Source organism: Mesocricetus auratus, unplaced genomic scaffold, assembly GCF_017639785.1.
Source record: "Mesocricetus auratus isolate SY011 unplaced genomic scaffold, BCM_Maur_2.0 Super-Scaffold_100007, whole genome shotgun sequence".
NCBI classification, from domain to species: domain Eukaryota; kingdom Metazoa; phylum Chordata; class Mammalia; order Rodentia; family Cricetidae; genus Mesocricetus; species Mesocricetus auratus.
This window is the reverse complement of record NW_024429191.1, coordinates 93,958,824-93,983,356: the sequence shown is the minus strand read 5'-3', so window position 1 is coordinate 93,983,356 and position 24,533 is coordinate 93,958,824. Positions and strand designations below refer to the sequence as shown.

General features: G+C 49.5%; 1 pseudogene; it reads left to right on the top strand.

Annotated features, from left to right (window-relative positions):
- The first annotated feature begins 1,876 nt into the window (after positions 1 to 1,876).
- On the top strand, positions 1,877 to 14,544 carry LOC101844188 (annotated as a pseudogene).
- Positions 14,545 to 24,533: the final 9,989 nt, after the last annotated feature.

Here is a 24,533-nt window from a genome sequence, read left to right as displayed (position 1 = left end):
ACAAACACACATGCATACACACTCATACACACACACCCATATATACAACACACACCCCCATATATACACGAAAACACACATGCACACACACACCCATACATACTCATAAACACACATGTACACATACATACACACACCCCCATATGTACACACAAACACACATGCACACACACCCACACATACACACCCATACATACATGCAAACACACATGCACACACACTCATACATATACACACCCATATATACAATACACACACCCATATATACACGAAAACACACATGCACACACACACCCATACATACTCATAAACACACATGTACACGTTCATACACACACACCCATGTATACACACAAACACACATGTACATACACCCACATGCATACATACTCATCAACACACATGTACACATCCATACACACACACACAGATGGAATACATAAATAAGCAAATATCCCTCACTGAACTGGGGCGTGGCTGAGGTGGAGTGTAGGTGTGGTCCTGGGTCTAAGCCTAGCAACCCGAAGTGGGGAGGATGGAGAGATGGGATAGGATAGCCTAGCCTAGGATCACATTCTAAAGTTCACTCACAGCCCGGTCCCAACTCACATCTGTAGCAATCCATGAGGCTGGGTGGAGACCCACTAAGCATCCTGCAAAGCAGGTCCCAGCAGGGGTGGGAAGAGGCTGCTGGGACACCCTGTGGAATTCCAAGATTGTTGAAACATCCTGTTCTTGATACAAATAAATAAATAAAACGAATGGCTCCTCACTGGACCCGGGGTGTGACTGAGATAGTGTGTGGGCTTTGTCCTAGAAACCTATGCCTAGCAGCCCAAAGAGGGTATATGGGGAAGGGAGGTGGCGGGGAGAGGGAAGGAAAGAGGAAAAGAGATGGGAGAGAGAGGGGAGATGGAAGAGAAGGAGGGGGAGGAAGAGGGAGAGGGGAGAGAGAGAAAGAACCCTTCAACTCCCAATTTCCAGGGGTTCTCTCGGTTGTTAGGTAGACAGGGCTCAATGTCCAAGGATGACACAAAGCTGAGATCTCAGCCATCCGTAGCCACCCTCCCGGGCCCAGGCAGCAGTCAGCTCAGAGCACCTGTCCCTTAGTCCTCTCCCCCTCTCCCAGCTCCTTTGCCACCGCCCAGATCTAAGGGAGGGGCCACTCCTCCCCCTGAGGCCAGTTGGGGGTCCGGCTAGGCCGCTCTGGCAGCTTTCAGAATGATCACCCTGTGTCGTAATTCCTCTGGCAAAGTACTTATCCCAGCTCCCCCGTGCTTCGAGGGATGGGATCTCTGTCTTTCTTTTTGGCAAGGGAACCGGGTCTCCGGCATCTTTGTAAGCACTTTCTCCGTATGCGCACACCCAAGTCTTGGTGTGATATTTATTCTTGTAGGCTGTCGAATATCTCCTCCATTCCTTTAATCTTCATTACCACGCAACAATCCAACTACCAAATGAGCCTGGACAAGGCATATTTAAACAGGAATGTTCCTGCTTCCCACTGCCCAGGCTGAGGTACTGGGGAAGTGTCTCCCACGACCCCCACCCCCCCACCCCGGGGCTGACTTCGTGCCTTTCCTTTTAGGAAAACAACGAGTTCTTTCCTGTGTTTTGAAAGCCAGAAGAACATGGTGCTTTGGTTCTGGTGACGCCCAGGGACACCTGAGCTGAGAGCATCTCTTTCCAGGGGGGCGGGCAGCATCAGGCAGGAAGGAGCCACCCGGATGAAAGCACAGACCCTCCCCTTTACCCCATGTAACTGTCAACAAAGCGCTGGCCCCTCAAAATGCCTAGACCAGACAGTCACAGCAAGACCGCCCTTACCTCAGTACAGCTGCCAGGAGCTCCATCCAGGACGTGAACCTGCAAACCCATGGGGTCTGCAAAGGAGAAACCCATGCCTGGGCTCACCAGTGTATGGGCAAGGTTAGCCATCAGCCCCACAGCTGAGCAGCAGAGGGGCCAGTTTCTGGACCGCACCATTTCCGTAAGTTTCAAGAGAAACCTCTGCAACCAGGAACAGTGAGAAGGGTAACGAACCCTCGGGAGACTCCACCAAGACTGAAGGATGGGTTTGAAGTCTAGAAGAGCACCTGCTATCCAGGTGACACCATGACTGATACTGTAGAAACGATCTCTGACATTGCTTCCTTCTGACCTGCCTGCCTTTGCCCTCTGGGTCTGTACCTGTTCTCCCAGCCAGCATCTGTCTCGGGGAACTGAGGCGTACCAAAGGGTCCTAGGGAGTACTGAGGGGGCACCGAGGGGCATTGAGGAGCACCGAGGAGTACTGAGGCCTGTGGGTGGGAGAGGAGTTTGTGCTCCTGGCAGAGGCAGGAACAAACCGCATGGGGGGGAAAAATACTGACTGTAGTGGGTTTCACTGCGGAAGGCTGGAGCCTGCAGCATCTCACCCCTGCCTGGAACAGCTTGTCACATACACTCAAGCCCGCAGCATCGGGGCAGTGTCAGGAATGCGCACTCGGTTTTGCGGATGTTTCTTCTGCACCACAGTCTTTATTTTTCATGTGCATATGAAGATCAAAGGTCAGTTTTGGTTTCTTCCTCCACACTGTCTTTTGTTTTGTTTCGTTTTGTTTTGGTTTGGTTTTTCGAGACAGGATTTCTCTGTATTGTTTTGGAGGCTGCCCTGGAACTCGCTCTGTAGACCAGGCTGGTCTGGAACTCACAGAGATCTGCCTGCCTCTGCCGCCCAAGTGCTGGGATTAAAGGCGTGCGCCACCACCACCCGGCTTCACCTTATCTTTTGAAACAAGGTCTCACACTGAACCTGGAGCTCACTGATTTGGCTAGGCTGGGATTATAGGTTCAGGTTGCCTGGGGTGCAGGCTCCAATGCTCTAGAGGAGGGGAGGCCGGATGGTCAGAAGTTCAAGGTTATTCTCAGCAACTTAGAGGCCAGCCTTGGTTACGTGAAACTCTGTCCTGGAAAAAAATCATCAACAGATAACCAATATTCTGTTCCCAAAATAGAATTTGTGTGTTTCGCCTCATTTCAACCTTCTATCATAAGTCCTCCTCTTATCTCATGGTTGGAAGTGATGATATGAAACAGAAGATGACTTTTGGGGGGAATAAGAAGATGGCTGAGTTCCTGGAACCAGTTTCTCAGCATGGCAATGGTGCACCTGCTCAAGCCTGAGGGCTTTTTATCATTTACTCTTATTCTCTGAAGTGCCAGGACGAGCTAGGGCATGCTGGGTAAGTGTTCTTTCTCTGACCCCTCAAGAGCTTTTTAAGCCTCACTTAGGCAATTCAGGCTCACCGCTAGCTGCTTCCCGGAGAGAGGGGCACTCCAGCTCTCTTTACAAAGGCATCACCAGGGTGGATAACTGAGCGTCAGCTTCTTCATCTCAAAAGCTTCCAGGAAAACTTCTGAAAATAAAAAAGGAGGAGGGGTAGGGACAAATACGACTAATTAGACAGTATTATTCTTATTGTACACCTGTCTGTGGTTTGCAGAATACTGTCCCCACCTGAGAACAAATGTCACAACAGAACAGTCAGAAGGGCTCTTTTGGAGGAGGGGGTGTTTGACTTAGAGGGAGGGTCTCATGGAGACCAGACTGGTCTCCATCTCACAGCAATCCTCCTGCCTCATCCTACCAGCTGGAGTCCTAGGTGTACGCCACCATGCTCAAGGGGACAGCTTGCACCACCTTTACTCCGAGGATTGTAATCAAGCGTAGCACTTCACTCCAAAGGCAGAAGGAGTCACTCCAGCGAGCTGAGGCCAGGATCCCGGCTTGACAGACAGAACCAGACACCCAGCGGAGGACACGGATACATTTCAACCTGCCTGACACACACGAGGCCCTAGGAAGGGGCGTCTGAGAAAGTGGTCATGTCAGAGTTATCTTCTCTGGCTGCAGAGATGGCTCAGGGGGTAAGGGCACTGGCTGCTTTTGTAAAAGACCCGGATACAGCTTCCAGCACCCACATGGGGACTCAGAGCCATCCACGACTCCAGTGCCAGGGGATCCGACACTTTCTTCTGAACCTCGTGGGGACCCAGACACAAAAGTGGCGCACATACACACGTGCAGGCCTAATGACTCATGCACAAGACAAAATGGGTAAATCTTCAAAGTTGCTGCCCTCATAAAGCAAAAACAAGAAGCTGGGTGGTGGCAGCGGCGCATGCTTTCAATTCCAGCAGAGGCAGGCGGATCCCTATGAGTTCAAGGCCAGCCTGGTCTACAGAGTGAGTTCTAGGACTCGTAGCCAGCGCTACAAAGAGAAACCCCGTCTCAAAAAACAAAACAACAAAAACAAAACAAGACCCAAAACAAGAACCACAGGGCGATATAAACACAACTGGTGGCTAACCAGGAGGGAGTCTGGATCGCAGTTGGGGGATCCTCACTGTCCAACTCGGCTGCTGTTGAGAGGCTTCCTTTGTTGAACTCTTCCGAACCTCGAATAACTTCACCTCCGGCTTGGTGATGTAAGATTGCTAGCGCCAGTGACTCCATCTTGAATTTTGGGTCTTGTCTTCAGAAGTCCAGAGTGGAAGCCTAAACAGTGGTCTCCTGTAACTTCTACTGGCCATCCACCAACGATGCTTCCTAACCCTTGGCGCCCGTGACTCTGGGCACACGGCACAGGGTTGTAGGTAGAACCAAGGGTCTTAGGAACTCACCCAACTGGGTTATGGGGTGGACCCAGCCAGTCCCACGATTCTACCTGTACCTTGGCTGCTAAGACCCAAGTAAGACTTCCCCGCCTTCCGCACTGCAAGATAACACACGTGTTGTTCGCCATGAGATGCGTGGTGAGCTGTTACGGTGGGAGCATGAAGGGCAATAGAGTGCCGAGAAAGGTTCCTTCGATGCAGGATCTCCCGTTGCCCAGGCCGGCCTTGAACTCACTAGGTAGCTGAGGATGACCTCGAACACCAGATCCTCCTGCCCTCACATCCCAAGTGTGGAGATGACAGGCCTTCTGGCACCGTGCCCCATTCCCGTGGTGATGCCACCCGAGTCGCAGCCCTTCCTCCGGGGCTTTGGTTTATTGCCCTTTGACTTCACAAACCGGATTGCATAACACACACACAGTATGTTTCCCCTTCTAGAATTTACGCTCAGTGGGGCGCACAGATTGTCCTCGAGTGTGTGTCTGCACATACCCACCCAACGAGCTGCTCTGTGGACTCCTATCGTGGGCAGGTCCCAGAAGCCCTAGCCTGAAGCCTTTCTCCACATCATTGTTTGTCTGACCTCCGCCAGTTCGGAATGGGTTACTTTAGCCTGATTCTGTGTCCTCGATAGGTTCTTACCCCTGTGATAAAGACCACAACCAAAAGCAGCTTGGGCAAGAAAGGGTTTATGTGGCTTACAAGCCCGCCCACCCCCCAGCACAGTCCCTCACTGAGGGAGGCCAAGGCAGCAACTCAAACAGAAGCCATGGGGCAGTGTTTTATTGCCTTGCTCCTGTGGCTCACTCGGCCGGCTTCCTCACATAACTCAGGACTACCTGCCCAAGGGTGTCACTGCCCACCGTGGGCTAGACCCCCATCCCCCATCCCCCCACATCAATCATTAATCAAGAAGATGTTCTATAGACCTACAGGTCAGTTTGATGGAGGTATCTTTTCAATTAAGGTCTGTCTTTCCCAAATACTCTAGTTAGTTTGTGTCAAGTTGACAAAAACAGCAACAAACAAAACAAAACAAAAAAACCCCCCGAGAGTCAGCACATTCCGCTGAAACCTCTCCCAACTCACTCATCAGAGTAACCTGAGCATCTGAGCATCTTTCCATTGTACAGCTGTATCCAGATTTCTTCAATTGGTTATTTTTGGTTGCTTCCAGTTTGGGGTTATTTGGAGAATTAAATACCCAAGATGCATCAGGCTTCCGTTACTCATAGTCATGGGTCTGCGCTGGGGGGGGGAGGGATCCTTTCATAGTGGGCTCACAGATCCTTGTGTGTCATTGTCATCCCAGACAAGTGCCCATTGCCACTTTCAACAGTCGTCACTGAGCCACCAAGGAAGCTCTCACAAGGGGGCAGAGGGCCATGGGCTTCGGAATCAGCTCCATCTCGGTCCCAAGTAAGGGGCACTTGATGCCTCTGGCCTGGAAGCCAAGAATCTATTTCCTCTTCTGAGTGGAGCTCAGTGACCCAGCCTAATGACTTCCGTGGAAAAGCCACCTTTCAGGTCTTCACACGTTCTAAGATAGGAACTCTTATGTGTCCCTTGGACGACAGAGAATGTCCCTCAATGAAAGTCAGGTCAACAAGCCACGCCTCTGTTCCAGGAAAACTCAACCAAGTAAGGAGGGGCAGCTGGTTCCAACCATTGTGCTGTCTCACAGAAAGCAGCGCTCATTAAGAAGCCCCGGAGACACAGCTGATTCCAAGGAAAATGTTCCCGAGCCTACACATCCTGAGGTGTGATGACATCACTTCCTCAAAAGAGCCCTGTCAGGATATTAGCGTGTTTTGTTTTGTTATGAGACGGAGCATTTTGCCCTCTGGTTCTGTGCCAGGCACGATCTCCTCCAGCCCCTTGGGACACACACACACACACACACACACACACACACACACACACACACACACAGTCAGGAGCTGGGTTGATGCCATCTTCGCTGGGGGTTCCTAGGAGATCCCAAAGAACTGATCAGTCTCCCAGTCCCATGTATCCTCTATTGGATACTTGCCAGGACCAGAGCCGATGGCCTTTAAAATACCCCTCTCTTGCCAAATAAGGTCTTCACCTATCATCCCAGAACTAGGGAGGTAGAGGCAAGAAGATCAGGGGATCAGGGTCTTCCAAAACAGCATAGCAAATTCAGGGCTAGCCCGGGTTACCTAGACCCTGACTTTAATACGAAAGAAAGATCAGGGGCCGGGCATTGGTGGTGCACGCCTTTAATCCCAGCACTCGGGAGGCAGAGACAGGTGGGATCTCTGTGAGTTCGAGGCCAGCCTGGTCTACAGAGTGACTTCCAGGACAGCCAAGGCTGCACAGAGAAACCCTGTCTGGAAAAACAGCAACACCAACAACCGATTACATAACAGTGTCTTTTTTTTCTAGCCCAGGTTGACCTCAAACCTGTGACCCTCCTGCCTCAGCCTCTTGAGTGCTGAGATTATAGGTGTGAGGGACCACACCCGTCTAACAACCACTTAACAGAACTGAGATGAGAGATAATTAGGGATATGAAATGTCATGTGTCTGTACAACAGGGTCCCTCCTTTTTATTTTATCCCTAAGAGGGAAGGACAGGGAGCACCCGGGGTCAGGGCCCCTCCCACCGGCCTAGAGCAGGCCTCCTGGTCAGGGCCCCTCCCACCGGCCTAGAGCAGGCCTCCTGGCCCAGCTGCTTTGCCAAGCTTTAGTGAGAGTGTGATGGCGCTCGCATGTAGTCCCAGTACTAGGACTCTTGAGATGGGAGGATCAAGTGTTGGAGGCCCAGCCTGGGCTGCTCTAGCCAGACCCTACTTCAAACAGAGGGGGGGGGGGAGAGGGAGGGGAAGGGAGGAGGAGGGAGGGAGAGCGTACATGTTTAGTTGCTATTTACAGCTAGGCTAGAAAATGATTGCTGGAGGGCAACAGGGGCTGTGGGCGGCGTGTGATGGAATTGAGGCAGCTATAAACCACAATACAAGTGTCAGGCCCACATAGTCACATTCAGAGACCAGGATGGGGCCAGCAGACGATGTCCCCTGCTCAAAGGCTCTTGTAGATGTAGCGGATGGTGCTGGTGCTCCCCTGAGAAAAAGCTGTGTCAGCAAAACAGCCCCGCCCTGCCCAGCCAGTGAAACCCCAGGGAATGTGTGACAGCCCCCTCCCTAATGTGAGAAGGCCACGACCTTTTCATAACTCTGGATGTTGTCCCCCGTCCTCGTATATTTGATGTGGTCTACAGACGGAGTCTAGTTTCTTTCCACTTTGTGGGTTTTTTTTTCAATGTTTTCTCTCTCCCTCTCTTGACTTTGTTACCTGAGCAAAAAGCAGAATGGTAATCTATAGAAGAAATAGCGTGTAGGCAGTGTATTCATGTGTTTGCGATGTGTCTGTGTGCGTGTATGTATGTGTGTAGTGTATGGAGTGCATGTGTGTTATGGTGCATAGTGTGTGTGTGTATGCATGTGTCTCTGTCTTTAAGGTTTGCACACTTCTTTCATTTAAAATCATGCCAATGTGCCTGTATGGTGTTGTATCCTTTTAACCCAGTACTATGGAGACAGAGGCAGACAGATCTCCATGAATTAGAGGCCAGCCTGGTCTACAGAGCGAGTTCCAGGACAGCCAGGACTATAAACTGAGACCTTATCACAAAAACAAAAAATAAACAAATAAAAACAGTTACAAATTGAGTGTGGTAGAATTTTCCTTTCTCTCTCTCTTCCTTTCTTTCTTTTCAACACAGGGTTTCTCTCTGTAGCTTTTGGAGTCTGTCCTGGAACTTGCTCTGTAGATCAGGCTGGCCTTGAACTCAAGGAGATTCCCTTGCTTCAGCCTTATGAGTGCTGGGATTAAAGGTGTGAGCCACCACCTCCTGGCCAAATGTGATAGAATATTATTTTCAGGTGTGTGACTCTGTTTATGCTGCTTTTGTTTAACTCTGTGAAAGCTATGATTCTCTGCTTGTCTAAAGCACCTGCTGGTCTTATAAAGAGCTGGCCAATAGCGAGGCAGGAGCAGGGATAGGCAGGGCTGGCAGGCAGAGAGGATAAATAGAAGGAGAACCAAGGAGGGGAGCAAGAGAATAAAGGAAAGAGGCCTCCCAGCCAGCCATCCGCCCACCCAGCCAGTCACGGAGTAAGAGTGAAAGTAAGATACACAGAAGTAAGAAAAGAAAAAAGCCCAGCGGCAAAAAGTAGTCGGGATAATTTAAGAAAAGCTGGCGAGAAACAAATCCAGCTAAGACCACCATTTATAACTAAGGATAAGCCTCTGTGTGTGATTTATTTGGGAGCTGGGTGGTAGGCCCCCCAAAAAAGCCAAAAGAGTAAAAATTTCATGCTACAATCGAGACTCCTCATTTTAGCCCCAAGAGTCAGGCATGATCTGCAGTCAATCAGACACTGGACAGTCAATCAGACACTGGACAGTCAATCAGACACTGGACTTGGCCAGTGACTGTCCCTGGCTCTGCTTCCTAGGCACAGGAGGAGCAGCTGGAAGAAAGGCAGGGCTCAGGAAAGCTGGTGATGGTTGAGCTGTCCAGCCCACCTGGAGCTTTGTCCTCTCCTGGTAGGCGACAGACGGTGGCTGAGGAAACAGGACTCCTTGCCCTCACCCTCAAGTCAATGGAGCTCTCCACCTGTCAGCTGCACCCCCCACTTCCACCCCCACCCCCGGCATTAGCGACTCTGAGGGAGATCATGTCTCAGGAAATGTGATGTGAGCTTTCTCAGGTAATATGCATGAACGGCTCTTGTACACAGAAGGAGGCTGGACCAGAGAGTTGGAGTAGGGCTGTGGTAGTTTGAGTGTAATTGGCTCCCCATACGCACTGAGGGGGTGGCGCTACTAGAGAGTGTGGCTTGGAGTAGGTATGACCTAGTTGGAGGAGGTGTGCCACTGTGGGGATGATCTTTGAGGTCTATGCTCAAGCTACACTCCGTGTCTCAGTTCACTTCCTGTTGTCTGTGGTTCAAGATGTCTGCCTGCATGCTGCCTTGCTTCTTGCCATGACGATAATGGACCAAGCCTCTGCACTGTAAGTGAGCCACCCCAATTAAATGTTTTCCTGTATAAGAGTTGCCTTGGTCGAAGTGTCTCTTCACAGCAACTGAGACAAATGTTGGTACCAGAAGTGTCTCTTCACAGCAATAGAAACCCTAAGACATTTCCTTTGAAACCCTAAGACATTTCCTTTTTTTAAAGGGTTTATTTTATTTATTTATTTTTATTTTGCTTTGCTTTTTGAGACATGCTCTCTCTGCATAACCCTAGCTGTCCTTTTTGGGGTTTTTTTTTTTTTTTTTTTGGTTTTTCGAGACAAGGTTTCTCTGTGGCTTTGGAGGCTGTCCTGGAACTCACTCTGTAGACCGGGCTGGCCTGGAACTCACAGAGATCCGCCTGCCTCTGCCTCCCGAGTGCTGGGATTAAAGGCGTGCGCCACCAACAACTGGCTTCCTTAATTTTTATCAACCCTAGCTGTCCTTGAACTTACTATATAGATCAGAGATCTGCCTGTCTCTCCTTCAGGAGTGCTGGCATTAAGGATATGGTGATGCACCACCACACCTGGAAAAGTTTTGTTTAGTTATTTGCTTGTTCGGTTTTGGTGTTTTGAGACTGGGTTTCACTGTATAGACTTGGCTGTCCTGGACCTCACTCTGTAGACCAGACTCCCTAAGACATTTCTGGTACCAACTTTTGCCTTCGTTGCCAGGAAGAGACACCATGACCAAGGCAACTCTTATAAAGGAAAACATTTAATTGGACAGTTTATACGGTTCAGGGGTTCAGTCCATCATCATGGTGGCGTGCCGTTTCACTCAGCGTCCAGGTGCTGTGGGACCATCTGGGGCTGGGGAAATGCGGACTTGAGTCAGAGCAGTCTGTGAGACTGGACCACCTGGGGCTAGCTGCTCTAAAGTCAGGTGGGATGGAGTCATCGAGGATGAAGGTTCTGAAGGAACACCTGGAGCTGGCTGATTGCCAAGCAGTCTGCAGTTGGTTTGAAATCTGTTGGGGCAGATAGACTAGGGAGAGAAGGTAAAATTAAGGAGTTTAAGGAAAACTTTTTTTTATCCAGAACATACATTTGAAACTTGTAGGCCCATGATTCTGGTAGTTGTGGGAGGGAAGTCCTAAGCCCGGGGAAAGGGGGAGAAATCCCCAACCTGAAAGATAGGCAAGTAGATGGGGAAGCTTGAGATGTTCATTGACAGGAGTCTTTACTTATCTGGAGTCCATCTGCCTGTGAGAGGCGGATCCAAGTTGATTTCCTGAAGCTTACAGGAAATGTTTTAAATTTTGTTTTGTTTTGTTTGTTTTTTGAGACAGGGTTTCTCTGTATGGCTTTGGAGGCTGTTCCGGAACTAGCTCTTGTAGACCAGGCTGACCTCGAACTCACAGAGATCAGCCTGCCTCTGCCTCCTGAGTGCTGGGATTAAAGGCATGCACCACCAACAACTAGCTTAAATTTTTTAATTTTAAAAGATTTTTGATTTTATGTGCATTGGCGTTTTGCCTAAATGTACATCTGTGTGAAGGTGTCAGGACCCCTGGAGCTAGAGGCTGAGACAGTTGAGAGCTGCCGTTGTGGGTGCTGGGAATTGGACCCCAGCCCTTTGGAAGAACAGTCAGTGCTCTTAACCTCTGAGCCATCTATCCAGTCCCAAGAATTTTTTTCTTAAGTTTGCAAAAAGGGATAAAAGTTTTAGATGTTAGCATTCCCACTGCCTGTAATGTGTACCGAAATCCACATTGCAGAAAAAGCAGTAGACTCACACCTCTGAATCATACTAAAAGCTTGGGGATCCAAAAATGATTTGGGTTAAAAACATGAACACCCTTTCCTCTACCCAGAAGACTGGGTGTTTATAGATCACACAGATGTTTTTAGCACAATGAGAAGCATGTTTAAGTCTATACTTGGAAGGCCACCAAAGGAAACGTACAGTCTGGAGCCTGCGACTACAGCAATTACCAGTGCGTTACCAAAGCTGGTTTAACAGCTCGTCAGAGCTCTCGTGACTGTCCAACTTATGGGTTTCGTTGTACAACGGGGTTTCTCCATGTAACAGCTCTTACTGTCCTGGAACCCACTCTGTAGACCAGGCTGCCTTTAAACCCTCAGAGATCCGCCTGCCTCTGCCTCCTGAGTGCCAGGATTAAAGACGTCAGTCACCATGTATGGCTTCAAAATTACGGATTTTTAAAGTCTTGGTATAATAATAGCAGAGCAAGAAAAAGAAATCTGAAGCATTTCTCATCTTTTTTGTACCTTAATTTACTTTCTTATACCTTTGTAAACTACACTTAACACACATTAAAACACCTTCTTAGGCCCTAGAACATTTTCTTTTTTTTTAAGATTGTAGATGGTTGTTAGACACCATGTAGTTGCTAGGAATGGAACTCAGGACCCCTGGAAAAGCAGTCAGTGCTCTTAACCTCTGAGCCATCCCTCCAGCCCCACTTAGAACATCTTCTTAGACCCTCATAACTCAAGCTTTCATGTCCTCAGGGTTATAATCCAGGCAAACCTAGCCCCACCCCTTTGGGACATGGCAGAGTGTGCCACCCCTGCACACATGGCAGAATCACCCCTGGCTCTGTACACAGGCATACAAGATCTCTTTAAGAAACAAGCTCTGGCTGGGCATTGGTGGCTCATGCCTTTAATCCCAGCACTCAGGAGGCAGAGGCAGGCGGATCTCTGTAAATTCGAGCCCAGCCTGGTCTACAGAGTGAGTTCCAGGACAGGGTCCAAAAGAATACAGAGAAACCCTGTCTGGAAAACAAAAAAACCAAGCTCTGCCTATTTTCTCTCTCTCTCTCTCTGCCATTTCTCAGGAGGCAGCCCTCTCAGTCTCTGAGTCTCTGTCTTTTCCTCTCTCTCTCTACTCTCACTCCCTTACCTTCTCCCAATAAACTTACTTGTCTCTCACCCGCCATTTGTCTCTCACCCACTGTGGGGGTCCCCCAAAGGCCCCACTTCGTACTGTATTCATAACACTCGGTCCTTTATAACTTGCATTTACATACCTTAAAACATTGTCTTAGACCCTCAGAAAGTACATGAACTTTCAAATTTTTTTTAACTTTCAACTTTTTTATTCATTTACTGAAAGCAATCATTGTAAAGCAAGTTCCGATAAAAATAATACCAAAATCATGATGATAAAAATAAAGGAAGCCGGGCGTTGGTGGCACATGCCTTTAATCCCAGCACTCGGGAGGCAGAGGCAGGTGGATCTCTGTGAGTTCGAGACCAGCCTGGACTACCAAGTGAGTTCCAGGACAGCCTCCAAAGCCACAGAGAAACCCTGTCTCGAAAAACCCAAAAAAATAAAATAAAATAAATAAAGGAATAATGAAGCGTTGCATTGAAATCTGATTTGTGGGTTTCGGTCTTTTCAGAATCCGGTAACAAGGTAAACTGTGTCTCGACCTAGTAATTGCTCTAGGAAACTGAAGCCTGAGGCCTGATTTTTCCGTATGAAGTAAACCGAGAAGGCAGCTGCAGGCTTGTTGCTGACAAAGCTATCAGCAGCCTAGTCACCCAACACCATCAGAGACCTGAGAAGGGTAAATTAGTAAGCAGGAGGAGCAGAACAAGCAGTCCCCAAATCTATTAAAAAATGACAAAGACTCCCTGTCACCCAGACAGTCACCTTACATTCCTCCATGGCCGGCTTGATTCTGTTGGGGGCAGAAGCCCCAGGGCAATGGCAGGCTTCAGGCTTGTGTAGGCAAAGGGTTAGTCAAGTTCCCAGGGTCCTGCTTGTCCACAGTGCAGGCAGGAAGCTGATGGTGGCCGAGGGGAAGGGCAGTTTTACCCAGCAGCCAACTTTGCCGCATTCAAAGCAGCTCCAGGTGGGTTCCCCTGCGCCCATCATCTCCCTTGGAGACTTTGGTGTTACACCAGGGGCTGGCACTTCCCCCCACCACAGGAAGCCTTTCCCATTAGACACGTTAAATGCCATATTCTCCAGATCTCTGCCGAGTTTGGAGTGCTGTTATCAATTAAGTATATCTAAACTAGGTAAACTTTGCTTGTTTCCAGTCACTCGCTTTAGGCTTGACTCTGAAAACACATACAGGAAGCTAAACAGAGCTTATTCCTGTAGTTACACTAGTATTAAACATGAGCAGAAGTCTAGTTCTGGATATATTAAAGAATTTGGGGGGGGGGGGGTGCTCCAGGAGCCCTAGAGGACGTGATACCTCAAAGGCCCATGCAGGTTTCTTTAACGCTGGCTAATGTCCAGACTCAAGTCTCAGATCTGTGGAGGCCACCAGAAACTTTCCACTGTTCGGAGGTGCCTTCTCCGCCATCCTCCCCCCTGGGGCCGTTGATGTGAGCGACCTCCGACCGGTCCCGGACAACCAAGAAGTTTTCTGCCATCCCATGACGGACCAAGGTCTGATCGTGGAACTTCTGCAGCTGCAGGCCCTCGTGCGGGGAGAAGCGGCTGCGCGGTACCATCTTGGGGACGTTGGCAAGGCGCAGGGGGCTAGAGCCGTGCGCGTATTATCCCGGCAGCCTCTCTGGAGAACTTATCTCTGAGGGGCTGCTGTCCAGACGTCTGGTTCCTTTCTGGCGAGCAGCAGGTAGCAAAGGATGTCACTCGACATCTGGCCTTGCTTCGGCTGTCCCAGTACCAGACCAATCTCTTGCTCACCTTCAATCAGCCCCCCAATCCCCCACCCCCTCACCCTCCCCACCCCCCCACCCCCACTCCCACCCCCTGGTAAGGATGAAGACAAGGCAGGTCTCATGGCCCTGAAAATGTATCATGTCCACCTTGGGGCCTGGGTCACTTTGAACAACTGGTGACCGGTTTGACTCTTCATGATCCCAACATCTTTGGTCCTCAGTAAAGATGACGGAACACACTTACTGCTACTGAGGACTCAGGAACCCAGTTCTGAGAGGGGGAGTGTCTACTTCTTCCCTGGACATAAACGTAAGACACCTCCTCTGCAGAAATAAACTTGCTTTATAAACAAACAAAGAATTTGATCATTTGTAAGGTGGTAGACCATTAACTTGCATGTGTCAATTGCCTAACAATTTACAATAAGTAGGATATATATATTTATATGACTAATATATAATATACATATATATATATATGACTTCACACTTTATCCCTGTTAGTTTTAGCCTTAAAAATAACAATCTTTGAATTGAAGGTCTTTTAGTACCAGTATAAAACTTTGAATCATAGGATACCATCATAGACTAACAGATGTTTTTATTTTTGCCTGACTTACTTTATCCACATAGGACAATCTTAACAAAGTGAGCAAAGAAAAGCTACACAAATACGATTGTGACCCTGAGCAGATCTTAGACATTTATACATCTTATTTACCAAATGCACCTTATTTATCAAGCATATGTTGTGACTGTCTAAATTTCCTAGAAGCTTGGTGTTTGAACGGTTAGCAAATATGTAAGTAGTTGGACACACATCTTGCTGTGCCCAGACTCTGGGCCCCCAGGTCCCCCAAGAGACCAGATTCGATGCAAAAGCAAGAGTCTTTTTAATTTATGAGTTAACTTGGGTGAAGTAGGAGGGCCTCAAGCAGCAGTGGAGCAGGGCTTATATTGGGGTAGAGCAAGGGGAGTGGGGGGAGTCTGCTGGTTGCATAGCAACAGTCTCAGGATTGGTGCACCTCTGGGCTTGGGCAACCAGTCCTGAGTTGACTGGTCACCTCCAGCTGCAGAAAGGTTGCTATGCCTAGAGACCCTCCCAGGGCGGTTGCTATGTTCTGCATTCCATTGTTATCAGTAAAGCAAGTCCAGAGCCCACCAGCTAATTTCTGATTGGTTCCTTGCCATATGGAGGGTACCTGGCTTGTTAGTGACTAGGGCAGGGTCAGGGACTCAGCGCGTGTTGCTGTGTCAGGGGCCAATGTCTTGCTGGGTCTTTTCTGCACCCTGTCATGGCTGCCACAGCAGGGGCTGGGTGATAAAGGTCTGGTCCCTTCACTCTGAAATCAGCCCTTGCTAATCTGAGTGCCCATAGCCCTAAATTTTTATCATCACAAAAAAATTGGTTAATTTTGTTAATAATATGGTTAATCCACAGCCCTAATTTTTTTTTTTTTTTTTTTTTGGTTTTTCGAGACAGGGTTTCCCTGTGGCTTTGGAGGCTGTCCTGGAACTCACTCTGTAGACCAGGCTGGTCTCGAATTCACAGTGATCCGCCTGCCTCTGCTCCCGAGTGCTGGGATTAAAGGCGCGCGCCACCAACGCCCGGCTTCACAGCCCTAATTTTTTATCATCATACAAAAATCAGTACCATAATACCTTGGAAGCCAGGCAGTGGTGGTGCATGCCTTTAATTCCAGCACTCAGTAGGCAGAGGCAGGTGGATGTCTGTGAGTTTGAGGCCAACCTAGTCTACACAGTGAGTTCCAGGACAGCCAGGGTTAGAGGGAAACCCTGTCTCAAAAACAAAAACAAAAACAAACAAATACTTTGGAGACGTGCTGTTGCTTCCCTGTCTACAAAGAGATACAATGATAAAGTTCTCAGTAGGACCAAGAAGTTTCACAATTGTTGCTTTCTATCATGTGGCCCTCTTAAGATGGTGAAGTCATATGGCATGATCCTTTAACCCTCGTAAAGATGGTTGCTAGCCCTGTGGCTGCCTACACCCTAATGAGGCCATCAGCCAAGATGGAGGAGAGCTACATGGTTGTCATTTAAAATGTGTTTTCCTAGTAGATCTATTTTTTTAAAGAGTTGAATTCAAGTTACGTATACAATATGTATTGCATATGTTGAATCACATTTGTATGTTGCAGCCAATTAAAATGTATAGGTTTTAACTATAAACCTTGTTATATATTTTAAACCAAATTTTGTTAAAGATTTTTATGGATTCCTTAACTGTCGTGTCCCAACTCTGAACCCCCAAGTCACCAAGAGACCTGATCTGATGCAAAAGCAAAGAGTCTTGATTAATTAATGAGTTAACTGTATTAACTCAGTTCCTCCATCCATCTGACAAAGCAGGTGGAGTGAGAAGGACCCAGAGGGACCGAGGGGCAGGGAATTTATTGGGGCAGAGCAAGGAGAGTGTCTGGGGTCTGTACCAGTCTCAGGATTGGTGCACTTCCAGGCTTGGGCAACCTGTCCTGAGCTGATTGGTCAGCTGTAGCTGCAGGTAGGTTGCTATGCCTAGAGGCCCCCCAGGGCGGTTGCTATACTCTGCATTCCACTGTTACTGGAAAACTCATCCAGAGCCTGCCAGCTAACTTCTGATTGGTTCCTTGTCACTTGGAGGGTATCTGGCGGTTATTCCCAGTAATTAGGGAAGGTCGGGTCTCAGCACACGTTGCTGAGTCAGGGCCTACATCTTGCTGGGCCTTTTCTGCAGCCTGTCATGGCTGCCAAAGCTGGGGGCTGGGTGAGGGTGTGGTCCCTTCATAACCACACCCAATGAATTTACAAATCCCGAGGTAAAGGCTGTTTACACATAGTCTTAAAAGATTTTTTGAGAGCAAAGCACAGAGAAATCATGGAGATAAAAACTTAAGTGGAAAGTTACAGTGCTTTAGAGATAAGAGTCTTTGGGATCATTGACTTGTGCTGCCAGAAGGGGTTACAATCTCTGCAAGAATTGGAACTTTGACCATCGAGTTTTACCAAGGCAACGCTGTTCTCAGTATGACACTGAGGCTTTCAGAAAATCTTGAGTCCAAGAAAGGAATTGAGTCCAAGCATAAAAGGAGGTGAAGGACCCAGACCCTCATCCATCCTGCCCTAGTCACTAGGAAGCCAGATAACCCTCCACGTGGCAAGAAACCAATCAGAAGTTGGCGGGCTTTACTGCTAACAGTGGAATGTAGAGCATAGCAACCGCCCTGGGATGGCCTCTAGGTACAGAGACCTTTCTACAGCTGCATCTGACCAATCAACTCAGGACCGGTTGCCCAAGCCCGGAGGTGCACCAATCCTGAGACTGTTGCTATGCAACTAGCAGACCCCCCAGACACTCCCCTTGCTCTACCCCAATATATTCCCTGTGTTGGATGGACTGGAAGGGAGGGGACACGGACCCGAGTTAACTTGTAAAATTAAAGACTTTTAATTTTGCATCAAATTGGGTCTCTTGGTGATTTGGAGGTGGGGGGTGGGTTCAGAGTTTGGGCACAACAGAGGAAGGGTCACAAAATGAACTCTGACATAGGGAGGGTTGGTCAGCTAAGAGACAGGGAACAAGTGGGGGCCAGCGAAACTCCACTGAAGGAGGGTTCCAATACCAGAAGAGAAAAAAAAAAAAAAAAGAAGACAACAAGCTCAACTACAAAGGAGAGCATAGCCAGAGGCAGAAACATTTGGGATAGTGCAGCAGAGTGGACATGCCCAGACTGAGCTGGGCCATGTGGGGTGGGGTGGGGGAGAAAGAAGAGAGGGAAACCAGGTGCAGCAGCCAGGAGAGCAAAGGTACTTTAAAAGGGGCAAGGAACCAAAATGCAGGGAAGAACTCCTGGGGGAAGGGCAGCCCCGGACTGGAGAGTCCAGGGTAGAAAGCAAGGTGTGCCAGCCATAGCCTGTAAGCAGTGGGGACTGAGGGATGCTGGGAGAACCTGAGGCCAGGTCTGCTTTGAGATGTTAAATGGGCTGGCTCCTCAGCCATAGTCTCAGGGTCTGAGAGTTTACATCAGTCTTGAGTTCAATCCCTGAGTCCCAAAGTGAAAAGAGAGAATGGATTCCCAGTGGAATACATGAGCCTGTACACACATACACACATACACACATACACATGTACACACACATATACATACACATTACACACACATACATACACACACATACACATACATGCATACACACATGTACACACGTACATATACACACACGCACATATACACACATACATACATGTATACATGTACATATACATACATACCATGCATACATACACACATGTACTCACGTACATACACACATACATACACACATGTACACACACACACAGAGATAATAATAAATAAAAGTTGGGAAGTAAAGTAGCGATTCACCTAAAGAGACTCACTACAAAAATATCTCCCAGATTCAGCTAAAAGCCCCCCTCTTACTCTGGTGGTCTACAAACCTAGAATCTGATCACTTCAAGTGCACTTTCTGTGAGCTCCTGTTCGTCATTAAAACAAACACACAAGCTTTCCTCTTGCTAATCTGTGCTTTCTGTCAGTGTAATCTACTGCTTCCTGGTTACTGAAAATGAGACTAGAAGCCTAGGGTGGTGCTACACACCCTTAATCCCAGCACTTGGGAGGCAGGAGAATTTCTGAGTTCAAAGCCAGCCTGGTCTGCATGGAGAGTTCTAGGACAACCAGTGCTACATAGTTAGACCCTGTTTTTTGTTTTGTTTTGTTTTTTTGAGACAGGGTTTCTCTGTGGCTTTGGAGGCTGTCCTGAACTAGCTCTTGTAGACCAGGCTGGTCTCCAACTCACAGAGATCTGCCTGTCTCTGCCTCCGGAGTGCTGGGATTAAAGGCGTGCGCCACCTGGTGAGACCCTGTTTGTCTCTTGACAAAGGAGATAACATCCTTTTAAAACATGTTGATTAGTCTAAGGTCTTGGGAAATCTTAGGGAACAGAAAGAGAATGGGAGTGTTTGCGGGCTGGGCACTGTATCAGAGCTCTGAGCTTAGCAGGCAAATACTCCACCAACTGAACCACGGCGCCAGCCCAGCATAATTTAGTACAGGCCCACTAGACAAAAAGAGTGGGCCAGCGCTCTGTACTGCAATCCTGCGTTAGGAAGATGGGCTCAGCCAGGGACAGTGGCTGCCCAAGATTCCAGGCCACTGTTCACTGTTCATCCATAAATACTGTGGTGTACACTCAGACACTGCGCTAGGTAGCAAGGACTCAGCCGTGGGTAAGACAGTCGCCACAGCCTGGAGCGGACTTCCTAGTGAGGAGAGACGAGAAGGAGGAGAACAAATGAAACAGAGAGAGAGAGAGAGAGAGAGAGAGAGAGAGAGAGAGAGAGAGAGAGAGAGAGAGAGAGAGAGAGAGAGAGAGAGAGAGAGAGACGGAGGCAGGGAGGGAGGGAGGAGGGAGGGAGGGATGATACCCTGGACGAGCCCCCCCCCCCTGGCTGTCACAGGACTGCTTTCCTTCCAGCAAGTGAGACAGAGGGACACCATTGGTCTGTCTCAACTTTGTGTTCTGCCCCAAAGGACCAGACCAAACCCAAGTCACCTACACTGGTTCCCCCGTCACCAGGCCAAAGATAAGTCGTTATCTGACCTTTGGAGAAATGAAAGCTAAATGCAGTCCAGCCCGAGTTCAGTCCCAGGAAGCTGCCGGGACTTGACATCACAGAGAAAAGCCACTCTGCTCCTCCCGTTGCCTTCCTCCTGGTAGCTCTGACCCCGCCTGTGCTACAGAGCTGTGGGGTCTCAGCTGGGAAGCTGGAGTGGGGGTCACCACACAATAGAATCAGACGTCAGAAGACAAGCAAGGCTGGAACACGCTCAGGCAGGCAGGGTATTTGCCGAGGATGTGCAAGGCCCTAGATTCTGTCCCCAGCATCCGTTATACCTCCCCACCCCAAAGAATGAAAATCCCAGGCCGGGATTTTAATCCCGGCACTCAGGAGCCAGAGGCTGAGGCAGGCGGGTCTCTGTGAGTTCAAGGTCAGAGCAAGTTCCAGGACAGGCTCCAAAGCCACAGAGAAACCTTGTCTTGAAAAACAAATACAACAAAACAAAATAACCAAAAACAAAACAAAAAATGAACAAGAAGGAGGAGGAGGAGGAGGAAGAAAAGAACATTGGCTCTGAGCCAGGTGGTGGTGGCCTGGCTTTAATCTCAGCACTGGGAGACAGAGGCAGGTGGGTCTCAGTGAGTTGGAGGCCAGTCTGGTCTACCAGCACCCACCACATGGCAGCTCACAACTGTTTGTAACTCCAGTTCCAGAAGATATGACACCTTCACACCAATGCACATAAAGTTAAATAAATAATTTTTTTTAATCCCAAGGTTGGTGCCTCTGGGTTTAGGTGGAAAGCAAGTAAAAAAAATCAACATTTATTTTGTATATATGTGTACATACGTGCAAGAGCACACGCGTGAGTGCCACAGCACACGCGCAGGGATCCCAGGGCAGCTTGCAGGAGTTGGTTCTCTACTGTATGGATCCCAGGCATCAAACTCAGATCCTCGGCCTGGAGGGTCAGCCGGGGTGGGGTGGGGTGGGGTGGGGGATGGTCCCATTCTCGTAAGAGCCCCTCAAAGGGTCTGTGTGCTGGCTTTCTTGGGGACGGGGCTGAAGTTGAGGGTCTGGAGGAAGGAGAGGCACCCCGCACCAGTTTCACTGGTCAATACTTTGCCCCCAGTGATGGGTGTGGACAAGCACTTCCCTAAATCACTGAGTCCAAGAATGGACACATGCAGCAGAGTCATAAGCAAACAAACACAAAGGGCATCTTGGGTGTAGGGGTGGGTTTGCTTCCAAACCTGACTTCACCAGAACTGTCCCCGTGAGCTCAGAAAGGGTTGAGGACCAGACTTCGTGGTGGATCTGGACCCACCCAGGAGACTCACGGCTGGTTGTGTTCATGAGGGCCTCTCCAGGGAAGTGTGACTGCGCAGGGAAGATCCACCCTGAGTGACAAAGGAGGAAGTCGGGCTGAACGCCCATGCTCATCCTTCAGTCTGCACTGAGGAGCCATGTGACCCTGCTGCCTTCTCCGCCATAGTGGACTGGACCTCAGATTGTGAGCGCAAATGCACCCTCCCTTTTTTCAGATTTCTTTAAAATAAAAAGTGTGTGTGGGCCGGGCGGTGGTGGCGCACGCCTTTAATCCCAGCACTCGGGAGGCAGAGGCAGGCGGATCTCTGTGAGTTCGAGGCCGGGCTGGACCGATAGCTTCCAAAACAATACAGAGAAACCCTGTCTCGTAAAAACCAAAAAAAAAAAAAAAAAAAAAAAAAAAAAGTGTGTGTGTGTGTGTGCGTGTGTGTGTTTGAGAGACCCTCTGGAGCTGCTGGCCTGGTTGTGAGCCACCTGGCACGGGTGCCCGAGTTGAATTCATGTTCTCCTGAGCAGGGGGTGCTCTTAACCACCGAGCCATCGCCCCCAAGTTGCTTGTTGTCAGGGTTAGGTCACAGCCATAGGGTATCTAATGCAAGGGCTTCCTGGACTTCAGCTGAAGATAAAAACTAACTTTGCCAGTTCTGCCAACTGGGGTGGCAGAGGGGATTCTCTGGTCTTCAGTTAGGGGCGCAGATGAAACACAGAAGTAAGCAATTGTACGTGAACTCTCTGCTAAGTTTTTAAACATAGGCTGCCTCATGCAATATTTAGCCATTGTCCAACTGCACCCTGTCCCTGTCCATTTGATGGCTGAATCTGAATGTGGGTCTCAGAATATTTCCCCTAAAACATATTTTTACCTTTTTCTTTCCTGAAAGCCCTAACCTTCTCCACTGGCTGCCCCTACCCCTCCACTGGCTGCCCCTGCCCCCTCCACTGGCTGCCCCTGCCCCCTCCACTGGCTGCCCCTACCCCTCCACTGGCTGCCCCTGCCCCCTCCACTGGCTGCCCCTGCCCCCTCCACTGGCTGCCCCTGCCCCCTCCACAGCTGCCCCTGCCCCCTCTACTGGCTGTCCCTGCCCCCTCCACTGGCTGCCCCTGCCCCCTCCACTGGCTGTCCCTTTTCCATTGTCTGTCCCTACCTCACTGAACTTTCCAGGCCCCCCGCTCCCTCTCCCCCCCATCCTCTGAACCCTGAACCCCTTTCTCATAACTTCCTATGTAAGCTAGGGAGTGACTGCCACTCCTTTCTGGAAAACACTTTCTGTTTCTTTTTCGTTTTGAGATATGGTCTCCTGTTACCAGACTGACCTGGAAACTTTCTAGGTGAAGGAAGATGACTTTGAACTCCTGATCTTGCCTTCTCCTCCATGCCTGGTTTTATTGGACTAGTGGAAAGTATACCCCCCCCCCCTCCCTCTCCCTCTCCCTCTCCTCTCTCTCTCTCTCTCTCTCTCTCTCTCTCTCTCTGTGTGTGTGTGTGTGGGGGGGAATGGAACACAGTGCCTGTGTATCCTGAGCAAGTTCCCCGTTCTCCTACTGAGAAATGCAACCTGCCACCTTGTCCTTGCTTTCCCGGCCACCCCGACCCTTCAGCGAGCATCCTCACGGTTTGACTCGTGCCCCCTTGGAGACAACTGCAAAGGAGCTATGGAATCCACCTCACAAAAAAGGGAAATAGAGACTGAGAGGCAGACCACAGGGCTTCCCACCCAGAACTAAGATTTGAACTTAAAAAGAAGATGCAGAGCCTTTCATATCTAGTAAAAGTAAAACACGCACTGCCCACAGAACTCCTGCAAGGCAGACAGCAGCCACGCTGGCCTCAGGTTTCTCTGCCCTTTCTGGTAAATAGCAACTTGCACCAGCCCATGAGAGCGGCCTTCCTTCCTACCAGGATATGGTTAAGTATATCTAATCTAGAATCTCGTCTTTGCCAGAAGTGTCACTTGGGGACAGGACTGTACTGCCCATGAGAAGTCACTTAGACTGGCCAGACGGATGGTCACATCACATCCTGCAGGACCGCCCAGCTGTGGTTTGGGGTGGTGCAGGCTGTCTGAGGTTCAAGGTCTCAGAGACCATGGGAGGAGAGGCAGCCAGAGGGGTTTTAGGACAGGACGGGACTGTCGATTTCACGTCTTCTAGAACTGTCCAGACAGAAACTAACAATCTGGCTATCCTGTGAGGGTAAAGAAATGAAGTGTTAAAAATAATTCTCCCTGTTGAGCAAAAAACGGGAAAGCGTCCCCCTCTGTCCTGACGTCTCTGCATGCTACAAGTGAGTGTAACTCTCGGGTGCTGAAGGAGGCCTCGTCCAGGCTCCCCACTCAGTACAGTTTCCCCAGAACCCTGGGGCCCCCACACAAGTGCCACCATCCAGGAGACTGTCTCTTTCATTGGCCATGTGTCTCCACATAATGGGTGACATGTCCACTGGCCAGGCCCAACAGCCACAGGAGAGGGAATCTGCTGGTTCCATCAACAGCCACCTATGGTGCACCTTGTGGTTTTGGCTTAGGCAGCAAGAAGATGCTCCTCTGTCACCTCTGTGGAATGGTTTTCCGGATTGGGAGGAGATTTTATTGCTAATTCTACCCGGCCCACAAGACTCTGCTTTACTCAGCAAACCGCAGGCCTTGGGACATTCAGCATTGCTTCTTGTGACACCATTAGACACCGAGGCCTGAGAAGCCACCGTGTGTCATGGAGGAGTGTGTGTGAGCAGCCAGTGCTAGCCAGTCCTTCCCTGGGTGGGAGGGATGGCTCAACAGTTACAAGCACCTGGCCTTGCGTGGTGTGCACGTTAATCCGAGTGCTCGGGAGGCAGAGGCCGGTGGATCTCTGTGAGCCACCTGGTCTACAGAGCGAGTTCTATGACAGACAGGGCTACACAGAGAAACCCTACCTGTCTTGAAAAACCAAATCAAACAAACAAAAAGCACTTGTTGCTCTTGGAGAGGACCAGGATTCAGTGTCCAGCATCCACATGGCAGTTCATAACTGTCTGTAATTTTAATTCCAGGGGAACTAATGCCCTCTCCTGGCCTTCACAGGCTCCTGCAGGCACATGGTACACATACACAGACACAGGCAAAACACTCAGAACATAAAAAAGCCAGGCATCTACGTGTAAACAATAAGGGGAGGGCTCTGGAGGGCCTATGTGTACCAACCCTCTCTGAATAAGAGAGGCCAGCCTGGCCGGGCGTTAGTGGCGCTTGCCTTTAATCCCAGCACTCGGGAGGCGGAGGCAGAGGCAGGCGGATCTCTGTAAGTTTGAGACCAGCCTGGACT